Source organism: Mustela nigripes, chromosome 12 (genome assembly GCF_022355385.1).
Source record: "Mustela nigripes isolate SB6536 chromosome 12, MUSNIG.SB6536, whole genome shotgun sequence".
In the NCBI taxonomy this organism is placed as follows: Eukaryota; Metazoa; Chordata; class Mammalia; order Carnivora; family Mustelidae; genus Mustela; species Mustela nigripes.
In genome coordinates, this window is record NC_081568.1 from 65,946,478 (window position 1) to 65,968,503 (window position 22,026).

At 37.6% G+C, this 22,026-nt stretch overlaps 1 long non-coding RNA gene across 1 annotated transcript in view; it reads right to left on the reverse strand.

Moving 5' to 3' along the window:
• LOC132027852 (uncharacterized) overlaps window positions 1–21,194 on the reverse strand; it is an 80,740-nt gene extending 59,546 nt beyond the window's left edge. The window contains exon 1 of the long non-coding RNA XR_009407227.1: window positions 21,069–21,194. This is a non-coding gene — a long non-coding RNA (uncharacterized LOC132027852). The remainder of the gene's footprint in view (window positions 1–21,068) is intronic.
• Between the last annotated feature and the right edge of the window lie 832 nt (window positions 21,195–22,026).

Genomic DNA, 22,026 nt, shown 5'->3' on the forward strand with positions numbered 1-22,026 from the left:
TATGAAAGGCACTTAAGGAATCTGATGCTATGCCCAGGTCACATGGCCAGTTGGGGGCAACGTTAATATGTGAACCCAGTTTGCCTTGAATGCTTTGCTCTCTACAAAATAGCACTAGGAGTCAGACCAAGAGGGAAAACTCTAAAAATAAGTGAAACCCCAGAAATAGAAATCACATTTTCTAGAAATACTCATTGAACCAACATTTTGCTGAAGGTTTAGTTGTTATTACTGTTATTTTTAAGAAACTACCTGGAAATGAGGTTTTTAAGGGCTAGAAAGTGGCCTTGGCCACGGCTTGGAGGTTCTCTTAATATAGTGAGTTTTGTTTTGTTTCCGATACTCAGCCTAGTCACATTCAGCCTCCAAACCTCACTAAATTTGTGCCCTTGGGAGAATGGGTTACCTTTCTTAGGACTCATTTTCTCATCTGTACAATGGTATGAGATTCCTAGCATCTGTGATGCCACCCAGTTTGTTTGTTTGTTTTGCAAGGACTAAATGAGAAGTTGAGACTAGTACTTGACTAGAAAGCTTTTAACAAATTTTGGCTTAATGATTGTGACAATGTGGGTGCGGTCTTTTATTGGCATATCTCACTGAGATGCTAATTTAGATATGTGTCCTTTAGCTATATGCTTCAAACATAAAACTCTGCCATTAAAAACTAGGTCATTGAGGGCAAATTTGATAAAATTGTGCTTTTGTGATGATTTCATTTATTTTTCCAAGTTGAGGATATAATGTGGAAAATGTCCATTTTAAGTGACGATTCCTTCGAGCTCAGCTCATGTTATAATAAAAGATTTAACTTTGGAACTAGCATAGACCTCTAGGCACTGAGACACAAGCTTTCTCTTTTTCCATTCCCCAGAGGTACTCTTTCATCATAAGATTTTTTTTTTCTTTGCAAGAGCCAACTTGCAAAATCTTTGGAAGCAGAAAGGGTTCACTCTCAGGTTTCTCATCATTGTTTTGCTGGTGACCTTGATAAAGTCAATTGAATTCCTTCATGGTCCCTTATAAAAAGGAAATAATAAATGGGACGATTTAGAAAATCATCAATGATCTTTTTTTGAGTGCTTAAAATCCTGCCTTCATATTAAATATCGAAATGTGAATATTTAAAAATAATGACTTTCTGTTTGTGTTCCAAAAAGAAGTAAATTAAGCACACATTTTATTGATAAAACAAGAAACATTGCACATGGTGCCAATGCTACTTTTGTAGTCCCTGAGTGACATATTTGATGCTGAAACTCTGGAGAATTGGTTGTGGATGTTTTCTAGCAGGATAATCCCTGCCCCTTGCCAGCCTGCCTCCCCCTCTAAGATAAGTAAAGGCTGTTGCCGCTATTTTTAGTTTTAAATTAGTTTTAAATAGGGAAAACATTAATCTTGTGATTACCCTCCTCGCAGAGTTCCAAGACTGAGCTTTCACGGAGGTCACGCTGTTCCTTTGAGTGATCTGTAACTGAAGTTTCAAAGAATACCCAGGAATGAAACTATGTGTTTATTTAAATATCTCACCAAGGAGGGCAAAATATGAGAATGATATGTCCTCTAACTTTTGCAAAGGAATTCTTGGCAATAACTTGGGCTGACTCCTTAAAATTGGATAGCTCTGCTCAGGACGTTGGACAGTTTTCCAGGATATCAGGTTATTGGCCATGGCTTTTTGCAGTGAGGTTTCTATGGGGCAAATGCCTCTGGGGAGAAACCTCCTATTGGTGAATGCTATAGGATATACCACTGGGAGGCTCAGTGGAGTAACTCCCATGGTCAGCTGCTATCACCACCCCCACGCTCCACCCAGTGAAGTTTCTCAAAATGTCATCTCTCTCTTTTGCACTAGGAAGTACCTGCCTATTTCCTTGGTTGTTCTGCATTAACAGGTCATGTTCTACCTTTGCTTACATTTCTGGGAAATTTCAATTAAAGAAGCAAAAGCTTCCAAAAGCTGCAAAATCATAATTTTCATTAATCTATTAATTCATTCATCAACCTGTATCACTAGTGCCTAAGGGGTATCAGGCACTCTGCTAGGTCCTTGTTAGGTTTACAGAGATAAACACAGAGCACTGACTATTAAGGAGCATACACTCTAGGTGGGAAGCAGGAAGAAGCTCATATTCTGATGACTCACTACTTAGTAATTTTTGAAGAAGTTAGCATTTTGATAAAATTTTGCTCAAGGTGCCTCTTGAATTAAATTTGTGTGGGTTTTTTTTTTTTTTAAGATTTTATTTATTTATGAGAGAGAGAGAGAGAGAGAGAGAACACAGAGATAGAGGGAGAAGAAGTAGATTCCCTGCTGAGTGGAGAGCCTGACATGGGACTCAATTTTAGGACCCTGAGATCATGACTGGAGTCAAAGGCAGATGCTTAACTGACTGAGTCACCTGGATGCCCTGATTTGTGTTTTAATATACCTTCTAGAGACAATAAATTACACTCTATTTCTTTTTGAATGGATATAATTTTAAAGCATTTCATAAAATTCAGTAAAATACAATATATGAGCAAATGTTACTGATATATGTAAATACCTTGAAATGAGGTATTCATATCCCAGAACTACCCAATGATTCATTTCTAGAAATGTCTTTCAAGTGGATTTAAAGAAAACCTTTGGATTTATGCCAAATGAAGAATTATAAATTCTAGGAAGTTGAATTAAAGGAAGCAAATGGTGGGAAAAAGAGTTATCCATGTAATCCAGACCCCTTCTGCCCTAAGGAACCAGTGCTAAAGTCTATAAAGGGGGAGAGGGTTGATATTCAGATTACCTAATCTGTAAACAGTATCCACACTGTCTGAAAGCTCCGATTAATTTCAGGATAAGGATTACTGTTATCATCCTTATCTACCTCATATTTCCTAGCCACCATACTGCTTTAGATATAACAAATGTGCACTGATTATTTGTCACATAGCACAGAAGCAAATTTAGTTGGGTGCCCAAATGCCTACTTATCACTGTGGCCACTAACTACTGGTGGTGATAAACTTCCATCCTCTGATTCTCAAGGTCAAAAGCATGGCAGACTTGTGACTGCCTTTTTTTTTTTTTTAAACCCCCCTTTCTACCATTCTCTCCCATTTAAAAAATTACTAGTAGGCCCTCTGTGAGCAAATTTTGTTTTTTTGTGTGGGCTTTTCCTCAAGGTTACTTTTCATCAGGGATAAATTTTGCTTTCTAACCATCTTTCGAGCCCTATGTAAATGACATATTTAAAAACAGAACTATATTAATGGTTCTGTCCCTTTTAAGCTAATCCCATCTTATATTAAATTTCAGCTTTTTAAAAGTCACTCCCCAGCCTCAGTTGGAAATGGAATTTAGTATAATAAACATTTACTTAATAAACATACCAGGACAGAAGAATTGGAATGATAGATTATCTTACATTTAAACATCCACTGGCAAAAACTAACTAACTCTTTTTCAGTTTAACTTGACTGAATCTTTTTGGCCAGAAGCCTTTCTGCACTTAGCTGAACTGGCACTCTTCATATTTTAAAGAGACACATGGATTTCCAAACTTAATCTTTAAACCCCTTACAGCTTGGTCTCTGTTATAATTCACTAATTCCCTTCTGCTTGTTCAAATGAAAGGAAAGGCTTACAGAGGAGGGATGAAATTATTTTGTTAAAAAAATCAATAACACACTTTAAAATGAATGTGGGGCCTTTTTGTTCAAGGAGATCAAAATTCATTGCATTATGCCTTATGCTTTTTACATTCTCATGCATCTGTTTTCTCATAGTACCAATCTGATAGCCAAGGCTCGAAGTTGCTATGCCATTTTCCTTTGTTCAATCATTTATCTGACCAAAAGATACATGGAGAGTTTCCTGTGTAGAAGGCATTGTACTGGATGTACATCGTGTCAGCATGATTGGCTTTGATATGTTTAAAATCTAAGAAGAAATTTAAGGATTACAAATATCCGGCAGACTACAGACTGAGGATGGGCAAAGAAAGATGGGTCCCTGCTGGTTGGTAACGATGAAGGCAGTGCCATTTATCTTAGATCTTGAAGAGTAGGTGAACTTTCAATAAGCGAAACCAGAAGAAAGAGGAAGAATGAATGACGTGACTTAAGAGGCCTAGGTCTGGAAAGTGGTAGATCTGAGTTCTGGCCATTGTCAGAAACTCTTTTCATGAGCTTTAGGACCACAGGGTCTTCATTTACAATCAGTGATTGGACTAGGTGTTCTTCAACACCCTTCCCCACCTCCCAGCATTACCATTTCATGGCCTTGATGGGGCGTGAAATTAGTACGGATTGTCTGGAGTGAGGAATAATCAGGAGGAGCTGGTGTGTGGGGGTCCATGTTGAAAGAGAGAGTAATAGAGTTTGATCTTAAATATCATACTGAGATTGAAGAATATTAGCAATAATAACAATATCCAATATGGAAACAGTATTAGATTTTAGTTTTCAAGAGCAAGAACTTTCGGGTCCGCTCCACCCATGGCAGACATTGAGAAGACAGAACTGAATGGCCAGGTATTTGCATGGGGTTTTGTCACTCTTTCCTCTGTATTTCCAGTTGCTCCAATTAGTTGATTTAGACAAGTTTGGTTACTTCTTAATCTTCTCAGAGAGGAATCTGTTCCACCGTTTGAGATTTTAAGTCACAATATTATCAATCTTGGCATCTCAAAGGAGGAGCCAAGACCTTCAAATGGCATCAGAAGCCCTTCCTTCTATCCTATTTTTACCAAGTTGCTGGTTTTGTCAACAGGTTGATAGCTTTAAGAACTCAGGCAAGGAGATGTATTATTGCAGCTTGTGAAATACTTGTGAAAGATAACTTTCTTTGAACCAGATCAGAGTTAAACTTAAAGTCACTGAACAACTCCTGTGGAAACGCAATTCAACTTTCACAACCTCAGAACAAGGGGTGGTGGAAATTTTTCCATCCAAAAGAGTTTTATCTCACTCTGCATTACCTTATTACCCCAATGCATATAAGAAGGAGCAAGAAACTGGGGAGCTATAATGCTATAACAGTTTGGACTTCATTTGCTAGGCAGACAGAAGTAATTGTTTTTTATTTTTGTGTAGGAAATGGTTTGATTTGAACCTTTCATTAGGAATACTGACTTAGAGACAGAATGCAGCATGCATGACGGGCAGGGGAGGAAGGAGACTATACAGGTGGAGAAACGTGCTAGCATGCACTTTAGGAAGATTTAATCGATGATAATATAGTAAGAGTGGAATGAAAGAGATTCAACAACTGTTGAGAAAAAGACTAGAATGATCTGGAACAATACTGTCCAATAGAAATATAAAGCAATCCATACATATAATTTAAATTCTCTGGTGGCCACATTGAAACAAAAGATAAAAAATAAGAGAAATAATCTTAATAATATATTTAAATCAATACATCCAAAATATTGTCATCGTAACATGTGATCAATATAAAAAAGTATCAGTGAGATATTTTACATTATTGCTTACTATCCTAAGTGTTTGAAATCTGGTGTGCACTTTGTCCTTACAGCTCATCACAATCCAGACTAGCCATATTTCATGGCCTTGATTAGCTTCATGTGGCTAGTGCCTACCATATTGTTCACTATAACTCTAGAATAACAATAAATTATAGATCTATTGGAGCCTGGAAGTAGAAGGGGAAGAATAAGTGAGGGTTTGAGTCTCAAAGAAGAAGAGCGACTCCTTTATTAAAACTGGAAATGTTAGAAGATGTAAGTGAGTGGGGAGAGAGAGGGAACAGAGAGGAAGATCAAGGAATGATTCTCATTTTGACTTACAGGCACCAGTGGAATAGCTGTTAAGAAATATGTGGTCTGCAACTGTGAAGGAAGAGTTACCATTTGGCATGCAGGACAGGACTCAGAATGGAGATAAAAACTTGGGAACTGGGGCGCCTGGATGGCTCAGGAGGTTAAGCCACTGCCTTCGGCTCAGGTCATGATCTCAGGGTTCTGGGATCGAGTCCCGCATCAGGCTCTCTGCTCAGCAGGGAGCCTGCTTCCTCCTCTCTCTTTCTGCCTGCCTCTCTGCCTACTTGTGATCTCTCTCTGTCAAATAAATAAAAATCTTTAAAAAACAAACAAACAAACAAACAAACAACAACTTGGGAACTGATTCTGAGGGGGTGATCGCTGAATGGTGGTGTCCAATGATGTAACCAAACTCAGGGAGAGGAGAGAGCCTTGAGGAATGCTGCAGTCGGAGGGGACAGGAAAGAAGATGGTGTGGTGAATGAGAAAGGGGCCCACGCAGGGGCCTGGAGGGAGAGCCAGGTCTGGCAGTGCTAGAATGAGGGACTCCTGAGCTGAGGCCTATCCAGGTTTCAGAAGGGACAGAAGACAGGAGAGAAAGGGAATCACCGTAAGAAAGGGATAGTAAGAAATTCCCGTTTTGATTTGAGGGTCATTCTGCCACGAACTGGATTTAGAGAAACTACCATGTATCTGAGTTTTTATTTTCTAACCGTAATACTAGAATAATACAAGATAACTCATAGTATTTGATTCCTCTCCTATGGGCCAAATACTATGTCAAGAGCTTTATAAACATTATCTTACTGAGTTTTCACAAAAGCCTTATGAAGTATATTTCAGGGTTCATGCTGTGATAGGGTTTTATTAAGTGATAAAATGGCCTAGGGACACATTTATGACTTATCCTAAACATCTTTCTTCTTAATGAGGTTGTCAAGAAGTAGAGAAATGTATATGGAATATGGCAAATAGTAGATTCATAAGTTTATATATATAAATTTTTTATCCCCCCCCTCCCAAAATAAACCCCATTTCTGTCAGCTTAAGATACTTGCTTAGGCTACTGGGCATATTAATCCTCCAAACATCAATTTATTATATTTGGGTTTCTCCTGAAATCAACTTTGCCATACTAATTTGGTATAAACTCTCTTAGGTTGGAAAGTGACAAAATTAAAAAATGTCTAGGCCTGGGGAAAGATTACATTTTAGGCTTTTGGCAGAAACTAACCTTGATCATTCTTAACTTGTGTTTGGCATAAACCTCCTATGATTTCATTCAGACCTTGCCTCCCTATATATTCTTAATATATTATGTTTCTTCTAGAAACTGAGCCTAAAATGACATTGTTTTACTTTTTTTCCCAAGCTACTAAGAGCCAACCTTTTGTGGAAGTTGCTAGTCTAGAAATGACCTATGATTTTCATTCAACCATAGCATAATAGCATTTGTAGAATGCTTTCTACTTATTAGGTATATTATATGCTGATCATGAATTAATGTGTTTAAATATTCTAGGATTCTGTGAGTTAGATGCTATCATTATCCATAGTTTATAGATTAAGTCTAAGCAGAGGACATTTTTGTTACTTGCTCAAGATCCCACAATTAGTAAGTTGGAGAGCTGGTACTCAAAGACTGTGTGGATACTGTATATGAACTAAAAGGAATTAAAATAAAAGCTTAAAAACAAAACCCCAAAGACAGTGTGGCTTTAACCACTAAGTTATATTATATTGCAAATGGAGAGCATGGGTGTCTGAAATGCATAGAAACGGTCTCAAAAGTTTAGGCCCCACTGTAAGAGCCAATTATAATTCCTTAATCAAATTTGCAAGCTAAATGGAAATTTGTTATTTCATTATATCAATGCTCATTTTCTGAGTATCCATGATCCAGCATACAAGAGAGAATGTTGTAATGCATAATGATCATAGAGTCCTTGCCCTTGAGTCATCCATAATCTAGTTGGGGAGACAAAATGACACATAGAACAGAGAGTAAGAAAAGTCAGGGTGCAGTTAAATGCTAAGTCATGTGGTGTATCAGATTGTATACTAGGAGGATGGAAAGAGGGAGGAGGCAGAGGGGCAGTGTGGGCTGGGAGAGACTCACAGAGTGTGCTAAGCGAGAAAGAGAAACTGGACGAAGAAAGGAGAGGAAGGATACAACAGTCAAGAACAACGAGTTGAAGACGAAGGAGAACCCAGAGAGGGGAAATGAGCATGGTATGATGGTTTGTATTCCTCACTCCTCTCCTTCTTCTCTCCCTCAGTACCCCTCCCTCCTGCTTTCTGTATATGCACACACACATTCCTACATCCATCCATCCTTATGGTTGCCTATGAATGTGTACTACGTGTGTACACATAGATTTATCTCCAAATAATACCTGCCTTACACAAGTTATTAAGATGTTTCTGATAAACTCAAACATGATGGGTTGCTAGAAGATGACAATCTGTAAATTTTTTTTTTTTTTTGGAGAGAGAGAGTGGGAGGTGGGGAAGGGGCAGAGGAAGAGGAAGAAAGAGAACACTAAGCAGGCTCCACTCCCAGAACAGAGACTGATGTGGGCTTTAATCTCATGACCCTGAGGTGAGGACCTGAGCTGAAATCAAGAGTCAGAACCTTAAGTGACTGAGCCACCCAGGCACCCTCAATTTGTAATTTTTGAATCTGCAATGAATGACCCATAAAATGAGAGGTTATGAGAGAGAAGTAAGGAATTGGCTGCCCTTGACTATAACCAGCAAAACCATCTTCCTTTCAGAAATCAAGGACAGGCTGATACTTACTCTAGGAAGATATTTTTATTAAAAAAGAACTCTTTATATGGCAAAATAGATTGTTTTTTGATTGACATCATATTTTACCCTTAACTTGTATGCATTTTTGGTTTATCATTACTATGAGCAATAGAAAGAAAATTGTTCTGTGATATTATCCCTCTGTGTTTGGCAATAAAATCCAAGAAAAATAAAATATTCCTCCAGTACAGTGAGTTAGGTTACTGAGATGAAAGTTTCCAGTTTTATGGGTTGAAGTAGAGTTGTGAATCATGGATGCTGTTCCTAAAAAAGCTAGGTTTCTGTGACCAAGATAAAAAATTCTTATATAAAATTCACAATATTCTCTGCTGCTTTGATTGTGTAAAACAAAGGGGCCAAAATTTCTGTTTTTGTTTTTTAAAATTTTGAAACATAGTAAATTGGATTTGATTTGCCACAGGAATTTTAAAACCTGTAGAAAGATATTGCTTCATATTTAACTGAAAACTACTGTAGCCCACAGACTAGGATTTAAATGCTATTTTATTTCTTGTCAATTGAAAATGATATTCTAGGTCTATTACTGTATCTTAAACAACCCTCTGTGAGCAACCTGTGAAGGAACAGCCATGTTTGTATTCTGCAGATGTACTCAGCTGAGCAATGCTATTTGCACACTATCATATCTGGAAGTTGACCAACATGGCAGAACCAGGTGGCAAAATTGATTCTTTTCTTTTGCAAAACCCAATATGAAGTTGTAGATGTTATAAAGGCCATCAGTAGTAGTATTGTTTCTGATTCCATCAATAGGACCTATGTCTGTATCTGAGCTTTTGTGTCTGGGTATATAACCAAGACATTTGCCTCTTGGAGCAATTATGCATATGCTAGATTTCTAGAGTCAACAAACTTTTTGCTTAATATTTAAACAAATATTAAGCAATATAAATTGCTTATTATTATTAAGCAATATAAATATTAAGCAAAAAGTTTATTGACTCCTCACATCTTTCTGGAAATGTAGAATATTTTCCAACAGTGACACTGATTTTTGTTGATTGGTGAGGGATGTTGCTTACATCTTCTCTGAGAACTTCTGACTTCTGGTTCTTGTTCTATTGAATTCTCAATCTCTTCTTGGTCTTTCACTTGCTATCTGTCAGGCCCTTCTGCACTATTTCACTCTGTTTTACACTCTCTGAATCTCTCTATTACCCAAATATCTCTGGATCAAGGCAATGTGTAGAGTAGGTTTTCCTGAAGATCTGCCAGTGTATAGGACAGTTATGTAAAATGTACAGCGTATTTGATGGAATCTAACCTTCAGTGTTAGACAGCCTTGTTCTTCAAGTGGACCATTCCATTACAGCTATTTTTCACTGGTTGTATATTTGACTTGGGCCACATTCTACTGTCGTGTTGCTGGGTTCTCCTCTCTTCCTTCAACTGTTTCCCCTCTCTCTTCACCTTGCTAATTTTTAACCCCCAAATTCCTGTATAATAATTTATCTATATCTCAAAATAGAAGAATATTACCAGAAGTGGCTATATGAGGCTCTGCTGTGAAGACATTATCTTTGTCACCAAAATACTCCATGATATAATTTGTGTGATCAATTCATAAGCTTAAAATGTTTTTCTAAAGAGTAATACAAGCTGAAAATATTACAGAGGAACTGATAGGTCTGGGGCTAGTTTCAAAATACTCTGGGGGAAAGGAATGGGTAGAGCAAGAGATGAAACAGTAGTGATGACTAATTGTATCAGTATTGTATTGTGTCAATATTGATCATGACTGTTGAAAGTGGGTGATGACTACACAGTGGCACATTACATTTTCCACTCAACTTTTTTAAAAAGATTTATTTATTTATTTTAGAGAGAGAGAGAGAGAGACAGTGTAGGGTAGGAGGGGTAAAGGGAGAAAGAGAGGATCTTATGCAGACTCCCCGCTGAGTGTGGAGCCAGACTCAGGGCTAGATCTCATCTCATCTCTCTGAGTCAGAATCAAGAGTTAGCTGTTCAGTCAACTGAGTCACCCTGGTGCTCCATTTTTTTCACTCTACTTTTGTATATGCTTATAAAACAATCTCTAATAACTGATTTTGTTCTATCTTATATATAGTATATAATTTATATACAATTAGTTAATATATACTATAAAATAAAAAGAATTGTATATATTATATAATAATTATACTATATACAACCATATATAATTAGCATAAGCCAATCTAAGAGATTTGTTTACTAAAAATTAGAGGGTAAAGGCAAATATTGGTTGAAAGACAAACTTAAAGGTATCCTAGAGATAATTTAAGATGGAGAAATGCAGTGATAACAAATGCATTAGTTATCATTCAGTGCACAGTAAATTAGAATAAAATTTAGTGGCTGAAAACAGAAAATATTTATTATCCCAAAATCCCATGGGAAAGGAACCTGGGGACAGCCTAGGTGGGTGTTTCTGGACCAAGGTCCTACACAGGTCCTTCATGCCATCAGATTGTTCACTGGGGCTTAAATTATCTTAAGGCTTAACTAGGTAAGTATCTTTTCCCAAACTCATTTATGCAACTCTTGTCGGGTCTCAGATCCTCACTGGCTGTTGGCCTGAGAACTCAGTTCTTTGCCCACATAGCTCTCCCCACTGGGTAGCTCCACACATGGCAGTCATTTTCTTTAGAGAGTGACTGAGAGAGCAAGCTGAACATGAAAGCTACAATCTTCATGTAACCTAATTTCAGATGACATACCATTGCTTCTACTGTGTTCTGTTTCTTAGAAGCATGTCAGTAAGTCCAGGCCACAAAGGAGAGGATGACATAAGATGAAAATACCTGGGAGATGAGGCCCAGTGGGGGGCCATAAGAGTGGTTGCTTGTTACAGCTTGCATGTTAGGCCCCAGTGGTTCACATTCCTTCCTCATTCAAAATACACTCACCTGCTTACAGAGTCCCCAAAGTCTCATTCCATTATAGCAGTAGCTTAAAGTCTAGAGTCTCATCATCTAAATCTGGGCTAGGTGTATATGAGGCTTCTATCTCATTAAGGCATAGTGGTTATTTTGTTTTGTTTTGTTTTGTTTGTTTTAAGATTTTACTTATTTATTTGAGAGAGAGGAAGCACAAGCATAAGCTTGGGGGAGAGGCAGAAGGAGAAGCAGACTCCCTGCTGAGCACAGAGCTCAACCTGGGGGCAGAGCTTGATCCCATGGCCTGAGTTAAAGGCAGATGCTTAACAGATTGAGCCACCCAGCAACTTGAGTGCAGTTTCTCTCAACATAAAGACCTATGAAACTAAAGGTCTATGTAATCTTCTCCTGATACACTCAACACATAATGGTGGAACAGGTATAAGATAACCATTATAAGCATTTGTGGTCAGAAAAGGAGAAAAAATGGTAGTCATAAAGGAGACCTTGGTGCACAGCAATTCAGAAATCTAAATGACAAAATGTTGGAAATTCCTTAATTGGGTCCTACAATCATTCTCCATGGCTTTTGGCTTTGGTCTTGGGACCGTTTTAGTCAGCTCAGGCTACCATAACCGTACCATAGGTTGGGTGGCTTAAACAAGAGAAGTTTATTTGTTCACGGTTTTGGGGCCAGAAATCAAATATCAAAGGACCAGCAGTGTTGGTGTCTGATGAGATCTTTTATCCTGGTTTGCAGATGGCCACCTTCTCACTGCATCCTCAAGTGGCCTTTGCTCTCTCTCTGCGCATGTGCAGTGAGAGAGAGAGAGAGAGAGATCGATCTGGTGTCTCTTCCTCTTCCAAAAAAGATGCCAGTCCTATCCAATTAGTGCTCTACCTTTACGACCTCATTTAACCATAATTACTTCCTTAAAGGCCCTATAGCCAAGTACAATTCCATTGAGGATTAGGACTTCAACATCTGAATTTCGGGAGACATGATCTAAACCAAAACAGGACTCTTATTTCTGCTTGCTGAGTCATCCTTCCTTTTTCATGAAAGATACCATACATTTTCAAATGAGTAGCTTTCCCAGCTTAATGTCTGACATTTTGGGGGATCTAACTGTCTCTTTGTACTTTTATACTGTTTCTGTCCTTTTCATACACGTTTAATCTCAAAGGGCCTTCTTTATGACTGAATAGTTCTCTGAGGCACTACCTTTGATCTTCCTGAGGTCTCAAAAGATTTTGCAGTTACACCCTTGACTTCATCTCTAGACCAAGGACACAGTATCATGTCTTTGGTATTTTTGCCAAAAATGCACAATTGCACTTAATCATGAAGAAACATCCAACAAATTCAAATTGAGAGAAATTTTACAAAATATCGAGCTAATGCTCTTCAAAAGAGTGAAGGTCATAAAAGACAAAGGAAGCCTGAGAAACCATCCCAGATTGAAAGATACAAAAGAGATATGACAACTAAATACAGCATGGGGTCCTGGATTGGATTCTAGTTCAGAAAATGGATATGAAGAGAAACCTGGCAAAATTTGAACAAAATAAGTAGATTATTTAATAGTAAAGCAATATGGAAAGGTTGGGCAAAAGACATATAGGCATAGTACAATACTATTTTTGCAACTTTTTGGCAAGGGTGATATTATTTAAAATAACAAGTTTTTTTGTTTGTTTTAAGTTTAAATAGCTTACCAAGGAGTGGTTATGTAAAGACCTGCAACTTAAGTGTAGGCTAGGAAGTGAAGAGTAGTGGAGGAATTTTCTGAAGAACAAGGTAACAGGTAGTATGTATCACAGCCAATCCTAACCATTCCAAATTTTAGGCCACCAAATTAAACTAATTGTTGTCATGAAAATATGGACTATATTGAGCACTGAGCATCTATGTTGGCTTTGCTGACTTTATTTTTCACAGACAGATATATAAAGATACAAAGGTAGAAATCTCCTAGCCCTATCATTCAGATGCCATTTGAATATGAGTAAAATTTGAGATAAATTATTTATTTGTAGACCACTTATTTTCATATTATTAAATAACAGACCAATAAATATATAATATGCTAGACCCAAATAAGCAGGAATGCTATAGCAAAAAAAAAAAAAAAAGGTCTTATCTCTGTAGATTTGGATGCTGGAATGCTGTTATGTCAGCAGAATGTTGATACACAGTCTTACACAAAATTACACAAAGAATAACAAAGAATGGGCATAAAGAATGGGTACCAAGGTCACAAATCCAGGTTTAGAACTGTTTGTTCCAGGAGCAGGGGAAGACGGAAACTTGTAGAGAGCATGAATGGGAGACAGAGGAAGAAAATGGAGCTTTCCAAACTACATTGTTACGGGAATGTGTAAACTGGGGTGTGTGTGAAGTTTGAGTTGACATTCTAGGATATACTCATCTCCAATCTGGTGAGGGTGCAAAAACAAAGGCATTTCTAGATGGATCTGATTCAAAATTGGAGTCAGATCATAGGGGTTAGAGTAATATGAACCATCTAGCACAGCCAACTGCAAGAGGGTGGTATATGATATGTTAATAATAATTAATGAAAAAATGGTAGGCATGGGATAGTGGAGTATAAACAGTCATTAGAACAGTTTTTTATCATCAGATAGATCTGGATCTGCCCCTTACCAGTGACATGAGCTTTGGAATGATAATTATTCATTCTGATCCTTGGTTTAGCATAGTAAAACCTGTCTCATAGAGTTGTTGTGGAAATAAATTGAGGAAATATATATCAAAAGTAAGACACACATATTGTTTCACTCATATGTGGAACATAAGGAATAGCATGGAGGACATTAGGGGAAGGTAGGGAAAACTGAAGGGGGGTAGAGTCAGAGGGGGAGATAAATGATGAGAGGCTATGGACGCTGGGAAAATATCTGAGGGTTTCAGAGGGGATGGGGTAGGAGCATGGGGTAGCCCGGTGACGGTTATTAAGGAGGGCACATGTTGCAATGAGCACTGGGTGTTATACGCAAATAATGCCTCATGAAACACTACTACATCAAAAACTAGTGCTATACTGTATGGTGACTATAATAACATTAAAAAAAAGTAAAACACAGAGTAGGCATTCAATGAATGGCAGCTTTGGCTTATATCATTATGATGATGATGATGATTAGGCCACATCTAAGCAGACTGGTGTTTCAGACAGAGGTGTCCCATAAAGACACTGAATAACAAAGCAGATTAAAGGAAAAACTCAAAAAACTTTTCATAATTGTCAATATTCTGTGGGTTAAGGACAAAAATTACAGCTTGATGAGCCCTGGAAGTTACAGGGTTTCACTCAAACACTACAGATCCTTGGACAAATCCAGAAAAATTATTTCTGTTTTCTCTGCCCACAGGTAAAAGTAGAACTAATATATTCATTTTATCACTAAGGAAATGAAGAGAATTTCATTACAACAGCCTTACTCAAAAGAAGCACTCTTGATTTTTTGGGCCAAATAATTCTGTATTCTTGTTCTCTGAAGCATGGGTGGGTAGGGAAAGTCAAAGGGGAGAATTGAAGTCACCAGCAGTTGGAGGACCCTCATGAGAAATTTAGCAAGCTTGCGTTTCAAGGACTTGGAATGAAGTTAAAAAATGTAACACAATTTTATATAATTACAATAGATTTTCTGACTTTGAGTCTTTACTTGTTCATGTGCACAAATGCATAAACATAATCATAATTTATTCTAGGTAAAGTCAGTGAAAACATGATGATTTCTCAGGCAATCCTAGCACCTTATAATAATGATAATCTAAGCATATTCTGGATAAAGCTTTCTCTGGCTTTTCTCCCTTCTATTCTCCCTGGATTTGAGTCTAAGTTGGAGGATTAAGGTAGATTGGTAAAGAAACTTGCTCAAAAGCTATGCAATATTGCTGGGAAGGAAGCCAGTTGCTTCTTAGTTTTGATGTGTTTTGATCCTATGCAAATGTCCTTTGAGATATAACTAACTTGCTTTGATTTTCAGGCATATCTTGTGTTTCAGCGCCCACAAGAACATACAGTTTTATAGTTCAAGTTTGGTCATTTGGTGATCAGCCACTGCTCAGGGTTTATCCATTTAGTAGTCTGTGATGTTGCCATGGTCTCTGGTTGTCATGTTACATTTTCATTGGCTCAACCTCTAGGATTCTTTTGGTCTTCTTTCTCTTGTCCTAGTTCTCTCCTCCACCCCTTGTGCCCAATCTTGAGATTCAAGATTCAGGGATGATCAGAGTCTCTTACTGTGTCCCCGATAATGTCTATTACCCACCTCTGCTCTATTATCTTCAAACTCTGTTCTCAAGGAGAACATTGACTTGGGGGCTAACTCCAGGAAGTCAGACTGGACCAGTGAGGTATTCTCTTCCCTCATCATGGTGCCAGCGATTTCTCCATGCTCGTTGCTCTCTCATTGAGCCTCACCCGTGATGCAAGAGATGTTCCTTTTGGTATCAGAAACCAAACTTTATTTATTTATTTATTTATTTATTTATTTATGATTTGATTTAATTATTTCAGAGAGAGAGCACTTGTTTCTGAGAGTGTTATGTGTGCAATGAGTGGGGGTGGTGTAGAGGAAGAGAAACTCAAGCAGACTTCACATTGCTTGCAGAGCCTGACCCAGAGCGTGATCCCATGACCCCAAGATCACAACCTCAGCCAAAGCCAAGAGTCAGATGCTTTATAGACTGAGTCACCCAGGCACCCCCAGAAACCAAAATTTAAATGACAATTCCATTGTATCGTTCCCCACCTTTGTATGTAGGGAGAGTGATGGGAAGGGTCAGGGTCAGGCATCAAGACAGAGGAAAGTCTAGAGGTTCTTGATTCTCTTCCAAATTTGATCCCTTTCCTATACAGCTTAGATGGTTTTCTGGTCTGGGGTAGGTTTTCTGGCTTGGAGCATGAATCTGCTTCACCAGATTGTTTTTCTTCTCAAATCTTTTTGGTCATACATTATACTTGCTTCAATGCTTTTGACTGGGAGTCTGCTTTCCAGCCCCATCAGATCCTAGGTAAATGGCAGGCCCATATCTCAAGATCCATCATGGAAGGGGTACAGGAAGAAAGAAAAAAACCTGGTATTTCAAATGATCCCCCTGACAGGTGAATGTTATTCAGGTTTAACTTGGTTTCTAACAAAAATCCTTCCATCATTGCTCTGCTGACAATAATTTGTAGGGTGCCCTAAAAAGGATTCTAGCATGTCCTACACTCCTCTGATAAAACACCACTAGTTCTCCTTGGGCCAGTATTCTGATTTTATTCGTGCAATGTGCTTTCCCTCTGTTGACATGTTCCTGTTGTCTACAGGCTGGACATGTTCACAACTGTCCTTCATTTTTCTGGATCTCATCCATAGACATAAGGTCCATTTTAGCCACCTATGACATCTTTCCTAAGCACATTTCTTTTCTAACTAGCTAAGACTTAATTCTTTCTGTTAGTGTTAAAAAAAGAGACAACAGAACCCAAATGGGGTCACTTGTGCTAGTCCCACATCTCCAAACCAAGACTTAACACCTAACCTAATTTCTTCCAGGAATGTAATCTTCTTTTCAATCAAAGTATAATTAACATGCATATTAGTTATATTAGTTTCAAGGGTACAACATATTGATTCCACAGTTCTATATATTACTCAATGCTCACAGTTCTATATATTACTCAATGCTCACCATGTTAAGGGTAGTCACCATACAACATTATTACATTATTGACAATAATCCCTAGGCTGTACTTTTCATCTCTGTGACTTATTTATTTTAAAACTGGAAGTTGGTACCTCTTAATCCCCTCTAGTATTTTGCCCATCCCTCCATCTACTCTCCTCTGGCAACAACCAATTTGTTCCCTGTGTTTAAGTCTGTTTGCTTTTTGTTTGTCCCTTTGTTTTGCTTTTCAGATTCCACATATAAGTGAAATCATATGGTATTTTTCTTTCTCTGACTCATTTCATTCAGCATATACCCTCTAGGTCCATCCATGTTCTCACAAGATGTCATTTTTTAAATGGTTGAATAATATTTCATACATATATATCTCACATGTTCTTTATCCATTGTCTTTTTGATACTAGCACCAGGAATGTAATCTTAACCAGTTAACCTTGGAATTTCCTGGACAGAGATAGTGAGGTAATCCACCAAATAGACCCCTGGGGGTCCCCCCAAACGAAGGTGACTTTGCATGAAATAATCAGCTCTTTATTAGTATTCCTTGTTCCAACTCCGTCTGCCTAGAAAAGTCTGCTGAGATCCTTCTGGTTAGAGAGAGATGCTGCCCAATTCATGAACCATTGAAAAAGCCCATTAGATCTTCTAATTTATTTTTTCTTTCTTCTTCTTTTTTATTTTTTTTTTTGCCATTAGTTATATTTTTACCCTACAAGAAATATGTCACATCAATGTAGTGACCATGTCATATACTCCATCTACTGTGATGTGTTTAGCATGGCTGCTGGTATATAGTAGATGCTAAATATTGATTCATTGTTCTACACTAGCTTAAAAAGAAATGTGAAAGTCACTGTTTCAAATTATTTTCTCAAGTTTTGACAACAGTTTGATTTCTGTTTCCTGAAGACAAAACAGGCTTCTGAAATACAGAAATGAATATTTCTAATTTTCTAAATTTTGACCGTATGATTTATAATAAAATGACAATCACAGATATAACAAGCTTTTAAAATTGCCAAGTAAACAGTCTGGTTTGCTTCTGTGTTTACTATTACTCATTTTCAGCATGTTATACTATTTTCAGAGTCGGTTATCCTTGCCATCTTAAAATTTTCTCTACAAGAAACATGCATGCAAATACATTTAATAAAGTAAAGAAAGGCCAGTACAGCATCAATATAGAGATTCATGCTAAGGAATAATTGGAAATATTATTAATGCCAGCCATAATAATGTAAGTTCCCAGAATGTCTTTCTTGTAGATATAGATAAATTCACTAGGAATACCACTGGATAAATCAAAATTATGTTCAATTATAAAAAGAACTATATAATTATATGATTTTTCTATTATTACTTATATCTTACTGATAAGACCTTGATTTTGTCAATATTCTGTCTATTCATGCATTTAGCAAATGATAATCAACTACTTACTACGAGTTAGGTATTGAGGTTACAATGGTCTCTGATCTCACAGAACTTACAAATTGTAGTTTCTTTTTTTTTAGTTTTTTTTTTTTTTTTTAATTTATTTGAGAGAGAGAGCACAAGCAGAGGGAACAATAGGCAGAGGGAGAAGCAGGCTCCCAGCTGAGCAGAGAGCCTGATGTGAGACTCCATCCCAAGACTCTAGGATATCCATTACTGAAAGCATGATATCCAGGACTTCCTGGATATCCTATGACTGCAAGTGAGAGGACAGAGAAACTGCTCGATCATTGACAAACAGAGGCAAGAAGACATTTATGCCGGAAACATACACATGTACCATCAGTAACATCACCCTTACTCTTCTGTCCTGGTGGATAAGAGATATTTTAGAGTTCTCCCAGAAAGATGGTCCTTGAAGGATATTTATTTTCCTTTAAATAGCTTTCAGTAGGATGTCAAAATGAGTCTCTACACAGACAAATAAACCAGATAGCTAATAATTCTTCAGATGATTTAACAGAACCCCAACAAACATCCTTCGTGGCCAGGCGGTCATTTGGCAAGGCTACAATATTCCCAGCATCTCCATTCTCATCAGCGTGCTCTACTTTGCTAATGTCTGCTACACAGTGATGCTCTGCTGACCTGGGAGAATATCACTAAATATTAGGAATGACTGGATAGCGCATATTTATTTTGACAAATGAAGTTCGAGAGAGAAGAATGGGACTTTTGCAGTTCTGTCTTCTGGGCCATTACTGAAGACATGATGCAGAAGATGGCAAAGATCTCTCTTTTCCCTTTGCTAGAAATAGCACTTAAACTGTCAATCTAGCTCCCTTCTCTAATTCAAATGTGATCCAACAATTAAAATGTATCTCTGTTTAGAAAGTGTTAGAGCCTAGTTGGCTCAGCTGTTTTTCACTTCAAAGCTGAACAATGTATTTTCCAACAGCTTTCTCATTACAGGAGATTTTTGTAAGCTTGCTTTCATTCTTTGCCTTTGATTCTTTGAATACTCAAATGGGTGCTGGTCAGGATATTTTAGTTTGCTTAGTAAAGCCCACATTATAATTTTCTCAGCATAGGTAAAGAGTTCTAGTTAATTAAATCACATCCATGAATTGCTGCCATCACACTCACTTTAGAGATGTGATAGCTAATAACTGCTCCTTTTTAAAACCACATTAAATGGGTCATGAATAAATGCTAAACCATCTGAAGCATGAGTAAGCAAACGAGGAAAATATACCATTGGAAGGGAGCTAATGAGTAGAGGGATTTCTCTTGAATTTGTAGATACTGGTTAAGTTCTATGGTGGGGAAGTATTAAAATATTAAGTTACAGGAGCCTTGAGGTGGCCAAGAATCTTTCTTTCACTACAGACTTAGAGGAACAGAGGAGAGATTCCAAATGCACATGGGGCAGTGTTCTGCTCATCTCAGCTCTTGCGAATAGAACCACAGGTAGTTTTTTTTTCAAGGAGACCTTCACTTTAGCCAGACATCTTCGAATGGAAGAAAGCCACAAAGCAAGTCAGGGAAAAGGAAAAATAGTTGAATAACCATTTTCCATTGTATAAGCTGCTATAAGCTTCTGTTTTTATAATAAATACCATGTAACATAAAATGAATGGAAGAGAAATTACCAAGTGTCCCAGAAGCCCATCTCAGAAAATGTACAATCAGAAAAAGTCTTCTGAAAATTCTCTTACTGTATCTCTCAGGACTGAAAGAACTATAACTATTTTGGGCATGTCCTTCTGACCCCACTTTTCCTTCTAGTGAGTCAACAGAATTCAATAATCAAATGTTTCATAGGATGCCAAAAGGTCTGACATAATTCCCAGGCACAGTTAATGGAGTTACTACTGGGGAGAGGCAGAAACCATAGGTGTGTCTTTGTTTCTTTGTTCAGTCTAGGTCTGACTCAAAACCAGAGGAAAACCATAAAAGCATGAAGCCAAGAAGACAATTGTATGTTTGGCCTTCCTGTAGAGACAATGGGAGGACCATGAGGCGTCCACATTGTCTCAAAGCAAGTTTCTGGATTTCCTCTATCCTGAGTTCCCTTCCTGACATTCTCAGAGCAGCCCATATTCAAGGACAAGGCATTGTGCAAAAACAAGATTTAATTAGGGACCCAGGAGGTGGCAAAGATTTAGCATTATGCAATCAAATTAAATATTCTTCTGCAGCTTTTTGTTTTCTTAACAACTTAGCAAAGTTACTCAGAATATAATAAATCCAATGGAGAATAAAACCAAGTGATTAAATCAATGGTGGCAAACTCTATGACCTTTTCAGAGCGTACTTGGTTTTCCATTTTTGTCTGAATCCATTCCAAAAACTAACTTCAGAATCAGTGTGGAAAATTATTTGATTCAGTGTCCAAAATTCAGGGTTTTGTCAGAAAGAATCAAATTGTGCCTTTATGTCTGAGTACTGTTTCAGTGAGTTTTTTACCTTTAAAAGTTTTAGCTCAGGGCGCCTGGTTGGCTCAGTGGGTTAAGCCTCTGCCTTCGGCTCAGGTCATAATCCCAGGTTCAGCAGTGAGCCTGCTTCCTCCTCTCTCTGCCTGCCTCTCTGCCTCTTGTGATCTCTCTCTCTGTCAAATAAATAAATAAAATATTAATAATAAATAAATAAATAAATAAAAGTTTTAGTTCTACTGTGGAATAACTGGGAAAGCACTGAGACCTAGTTCTGGCTTTAGTAATTAATTTGTTCATTCATTCATTCACTCACTCACTCACTCATTCATTCACCAACAGATTCATTCATTCTTTCCACAAATATATGTTGATAACTACTATGTGTTGTGCACTATGCCAGGCTCTAGTGATGCCATGTTGATCAAAACTAAACAGCCTTTGTCCTCAAAAGCTTACTTGTTCAGTGAGGAGGAAACCTATGTTATCAAATCACAACATACTATAAACATTTCTAAAAGAACATGATGCTTATCAGGAGACTTCAACTAGCCCAGGTGCTAACAGAAGGTGTCCTTGAAGACAAGATTTAAAGATGAGTAGGAAGAGTTCACTGTGTGAAGAGGAAGGAGGAGTATCCCAGGTAAAGGGAATAACATGTACAAAAGCTTTGGGCAGGAAAGAGCACAATGTTTTGGAAAAGTTAAAGAAGGCCCAATGTGGTTGGAAGCAGCAAGAACTCTAAAGATGGTGTGGATCCTGTTTTCTAAATGTCATCCTTTACTAATAAAAATGAGGACTCCCTGGAAAAATGGACAATCCCAGGACTGGAGAAGGACAAGTATAAGATGAGACATGTAAGAAAGGCCTCAAAGAATAGAGAGGAGTTGTCAAAATGACACTGAAGCAAAGGCAGCTTTAATTAATTTGACCAAATTTCTGGTAATTTGAGTATCAAAATATATAGTGAAAATAGCACATTATAAAAGATT